Source organism: Helianthus annuus, chromosome 4 (assembly GCF_002127325.2).
Source record: "Helianthus annuus cultivar XRQ/B chromosome 4, HanXRQr2.0-SUNRISE, whole genome shotgun sequence".
NCBI classification, from domain to species: Eukaryota; Viridiplantae; Streptophyta; class Magnoliopsida; order Asterales; family Asteraceae; genus Helianthus; species Helianthus annuus.
The window spans coordinates 193,337,770-193,343,395 of record NC_035436.2 but is presented as its reverse complement, the minus strand read 5'-3'; the positions used below and the strand labels follow the sequence as shown (position 1 = coordinate 193,343,395).

Below are 5,626 nucleotides of genomic sequence, written 5' to 3'. Positions count from 1 at the left end.
CCATACCATTTCATACGCCCATACGTCAGGTTTACGTACCTGGGGTCAATTTGTTTCATTACTTGCCTCGATGCCGGTCCTAGACCGCATTCACGGATCATCTCTTCCAACAATTGCGCTTACCCTTCACAAAACATACTATTAGTTTCCTCCAAATACATAATCTAATACGTACTTACATGCGCTTTTGCCTTTAGGCCTCGATCGAGTCTTGGATTGCACGGGTTCTCGGTCACGAGAGCACACCGGTTTGAGTTCAAGTATTTACCTCCTGTTACTTGATTCTCTCAAACCAGGGCTCTGATACCAACTTGTTAGACCCTTAATCACATTTTGACTAAAACGACGCAGCGGAAAATGAACTATAAAATTTCTTCCTTTATAGTTGTTCTAATGTGCCTTAAATCATTTAAATCAATCTTTCTTTAACTTAAATACATCCTTCGTTATAGACCAAAAACTACATTAACATATAATTACATCTATATCGCCACTTCCCCGTACAATCCATGGTCTTCAACTCGATCGTTGTCCACTTATCTCCCATGGTAATAATAATGATCTGACTAACCTGCGTTCACCATATATAACCAACATGTTAGTGAAATGGTAACACTATACACTTTAAACAATTCCATAGTAACTAATGATCACATAGCCTTCTATCAATGAATGGAACCCCAATAGCACGTTCTTCGAATTCGTTCCGTACACCAGGACTCCAACCTTCGTGAATACATCACTTACATACCTGCATTTCTAAGACCATTCTCGAAAGCAAAACAGTTAGCAACGCTTATTCCCCAACGTATTGAAAACTTACATCTTTACATAAACATTGGTAACTAACTCTTACACTCTACAATCATATGCCTCCATACGAGCATTCGAGTCATACTCACCCAACCACCTTCAATTATTGTACTTTAATTACGCGCAATAATTTATCTATAAGCATCCTTATGAACGAGTTTTATCTTCTCACCCGTATAACACACTCTAACACATTCGACCACATAATTTAATTGTCTATAGATCCACACCCTCACATGAACTTGAGTTCTTAGTTACCTATTTAATAAGGTTGGTGCTTTCTTAAGTCTGACAAAGTTTACGAAGCCCTTTGGAACTTTACGAAGCAATGGGTCGAAAACAAGATCACCCGGGAGCGCGAAACGGCGAAAACAGGAATCAGGAACAGAGGCACCGTCGCCGACGCCTCATCGGACCGTCGGCGACGCCCTCTAGTTTTGTCCGTCGGGTGAGGGTCCGTAGACAGCAAATTAGAGCGTCGGAGAAAACTGGTTTTGCATGAGGCGTCGGCGACGGCCCTAGGGGGCGTCGGCGACGGCCTCTCAAATGCTGGTTTTCATGCTGTGTTGTTTTTATCGTTCGAACACACGAAAACTCGCATAACTTTTAACCCGATTGTCCGTTTAACCTCCCGTTTCTTCCTACATGCTTGTAAATTCACAATCTATCATATAAACTTGAAAACCCATACCCGGATTAAGAAAATTCTTATCTTACGCACTATCGACTCACTACCTTTTTACAAGTTTTGACCCGTTCTTGCATTTATTAGAAATAATCTGACTATTTAACCTCGACTCCTCATAAGCCTTTTAATATCAACATTATTTATCATAAAGGATTGAATTCTTGGATGTCTTGCCTACTCTTAGCGCATTATCGCTCAAAAGCTTATTTTGACCCGTTATGGGTATTTACGCATTAAGTGGTTTATGACATACAAAACCATACTCCACATTTTCACACTAGACCATAACCATTACACTAATCGAATAGCTTCCTTATAGTCTACTTTTAAGATTGTTCGCCCAACATACCCATCAAGGGCGTTTTAATCAACTTTATTCCCATTATGTACAATGAAAGACTTCAACACATAATTGACATCAAACATCATGTCTAATTAAATAAAGCATTGTATTACTTAAACAAACTAAGAAGTGACTACGGAAATCACTTACCTTGAGTACTCCAATAAGTGTATTTGTCACCTTGCCTTATCTTGACCCGTTATCCTCCTATGCTTGAGCTCTCCTTGACACGTTCCTATTATCTCATTCCATTACATCCATTCAATAGTTAGTATATGTAATCATACGCATCACTAATCACACTTCTATTCACGTGTCAATCGCTTAACGAGTTCAACATGTATCATAATACTACAATGCTAATCAATCTAACAATTTATCATTCCATCATCACAAAAGTCATACATGAGCTTCTAGCATGCATAATTATGTATTTACATCATGTTCATTATTCTTTCAAAATTCCATACTTAGAATGATAACATTTTCTAAGTTAGGTAACTTGTTTCATACGTTAAACATTTCATACCATTTCTTAACACCTTGGTTTTTACACATCCATTCTACTATTTTCTATCAACAACCCGTTTCGACCCGTTGGTGCAATCATATGCATAAACTAGTTGGTAAGTGTTTTAGACACTTAAAACAATCAAATAACTTACTAATAATTTATTAAAATCAGTAGTTCATGATTCATACAAGTGTGCATAACAATACAACTATTTTTACTTAATATTTATACTAAAAATGTGCAGCAACTTTCTACGCAGCAGCTGTTCACGACACATTTTAACCCATTTATCTTCTGATTCAGTTCTTCATGTTTAAATATGAAATGATCTACACTCAGAGACCTTTCTAAGAATATAAAGATCGTAACAATCGGACGTTCCTATGATTTTATATGATTTTTACAAAATCAGCACAGAAGCTGAAATGCTTCCAAACAGCTTGCTGTCAAAACAGTATTGCCGACTTTGGGCACTGTTTTGGCCTGTTTAACATCCGAATTCAACAAACATGTTCAAACACAAAACGTAATATGTTTAAATAGCTTTTTGAGCATATAAGGCTCGACCTCACAGGTCCTTCCTATGATTTTTGCAAAATTGTTGTGCAACAAATTTTAATTCTAATCAGCTTTGTTACTCGATACACGTAGCATGTCATTTTGTACACAACATCATAACTAAGCACTTTTCATACTTATAATACATAATCACCTTCATTACTATTTAATTAACATTCCATACAAGTGATAACACATACTAACCTATACTAGGCATTTCATCAAACACTTGGTGTGCGATCTACTTTCCAAGCATAGTGTACAAGTGGTTTAAGCATGTTCTTCCCAAATTCATCTCATGAACCATTACATTCAAACAAAATCATATTGTCACCTACATCATATTACTATCAAAACCTAATACATAACACATGCATCAACATAATCAAAATCATCACTAAACACATGTTCATCATAGTCTTTCTCGTACTCATAAACATGGTTTCCTTCTAAATCCCTAAGATTACTAAAATTCAGCCATGATTCGATTTAAACATGATAACATTAGCAAGTATTCATGCCAATTTTTGATCGAATTCATACATTCATCAAAACCCACTTCACGGTTGTTCTCCAAAACTGAGAATCGAGACATACCTTGGTTACATCTTGCTTAGATTATCACTATTAAGGTTCATGCAGGTTCGATTTCGGCCAGAATCCTTCCAATTCGTTGCTTAGGGTTTGAGAAGGGCTCCCCCTCTTTTCTTCTCCTCTGCTCGTACACACACACACACGCCCAGAAATGGGTTGTGTGATTTTTAATTTTGTTTTATATTTTGCCTTTCTCTTTGCCCATTTTCAACCCCTCATGTTTCTCCCTTGTTCATACTTAACCCAAATTTATATCCTTATTCCTTTTATCAAAGCATTTAACTAGGTTTAATAATCTAGTTACCACATCTTTTTCTTTTAATGTGATAACATATTAACAACTAGGTAATTCGAGTTTTGGGGTGTTACATGAGCGTACATTGAATGTCGAAGAATTCCGCAAAATCGGCATAGTTCAAAAGTTTGAAAAGATTGGGAGGGAATGAGTACTTGATTGGTGTGAGGATATCACCACCCGGGTGTATTTGGGGGCTGTTTGTGAATGGTTGTCTACTCTACAGTTTGAACATTCTGATGGGCCGGCTCCTACGTGGCAGTTGATCGGCAATATTGGCAAAAATCAAATGATCATGTCATTTGAACACATGAATGCCATTGCGAGATTTGATTCGCTTGGGATTGAAGCATATGACTACTATGACTACGATCAGTTTCTGGATAACAAGGCAAACACGGCTGATCCGAATCAAATGCTAGCATCGGTATTGGTAGGTTCTGGGGGTGCAAGGGAGTCAAGAAACGATTTGTCTTTGGAGGGCAAAATACTACAAGGCATTTCGTTGGAGAATGTTATGGTGCGGTTTGGGGACCGCGGGATGGTAAAGGCACCCGACTACCAGGTTTTGCATTCGTTGTTGTATGGGACGCCGAGGCTATCATGGCGCCAAATTGTGATGATCAATACGTGGGATACAAGGGAATCATTCAAACGGAAGATGATCCCTTATGTGAGATTGGGATTGGCATTGCCTCCGGAGTCGCTATGGGTGTCTAAACCCATCGATCAGTTCAACTTCACCTTCATGAGGCGACATTGGAAGATAATGGTTAAGGCTTTTGGTCATCTTCACACAGTCGAGGATGAACAAGGGAACAATTACCGATTCACTGAACCGAGAGAGTGTGATGAAGAGGAAGATGAAGATGAGGAGATGGTAGATATGGAGGATGAGACGGAGCCTCCCGGTCCGCGGGGGCCAAGGCAAAGATACAGGAGGCAACATCGGGAGATTTCTGCCGATGTAGCAAATTTTGTGAACCAAAGGCAGGGGCGGACGTACCGGTTTTAGAACCGCCGGCAACAAGCGGTTTATGATAATGTGTCGGCATGTATTGGCGAAGGGAGAGAATATGAGGCAAGCAGGAAGGCCTGGGAAGATGCGCAAGGGGCGTACTCGCAAGAACAGTGGGCTTTCCAAGCATCCTTTCGTAAGAGGGTGGAGAAACAAATGGAGGAACAACAATTGCAACAAGCGTTACAACGGTCACAAATGGAACGCTTGTTACAATTGCAAGAGGAAGATAGGGCCCGAAGACGGGCATGGGAGGAAGAAGAGGCGAGGCGTCAAAATGAACAAAGAGAATTGGAGCAAAGCCGATGGAGAGCTTTAGCTGTCTCTAACCAAATGGCTATTAATAATGCCAAGGTGCTCCATGATCAGGAGCGACACCAAAGAGACTATCAAGCCGGTATCCCATATGCTGAACACTCGGGGTGGACCGATTACCCCAACCTTCCCCATCCACAAGGCCCATCCGATCCAACCCCTCATTAGCCCGAAGCGGTAGGCTCCAGCTTCATCCCGATTCCCTTCCAACCACCACCCCAAGGAGAGCAGAGTCCACTCGATAACTATAGGGAGATGTTTGAAGCCCTCACTGGTTATCAATACCAGCCAAACCCGCCAGTCAACCCAACGAGCGATATCAACGGTAAAGGCAAGGTATGTTTTGTGTTGTTGTTGTTGTATATTATTTTGTTATCGTTATTTTTATTTCGTTTTATTTATTTATTTTTTTGCCTAGTTAAATGAACGTTGCGGGTGTGTTCCCTATATAACCCTCACGAGACCTACTCATCCTCCCAAGCTATTGG

General features: G+C 39.9%; 1 long non-coding RNA gene across 2 annotated transcripts; it reads right to left on the bottom strand.

Moving 5' to 3' along the window:
* Window positions 1-358: 358 nt before the first annotated feature.
* On the bottom strand, window positions 359-3,671 carry LOC110889172. Of its 2 annotated transcripts, XR_004890705.1 has the most exons (3): window positions 3,514-3,671; window positions 1,995-2,079; window positions 359-759 (listed from the first exon to the last, which is right to left on the bottom strand). It is a non-coding gene; the product is annotated as an uncharacterized LOC110889172 (long non-coding RNA). The 2 variants fall into 2 exon arrangements; XR_004890704.1 differs by having other exon boundaries at window positions 359-2,079.
* Window positions 3,672-5,626: the final 1,955 nt, after the last annotated feature.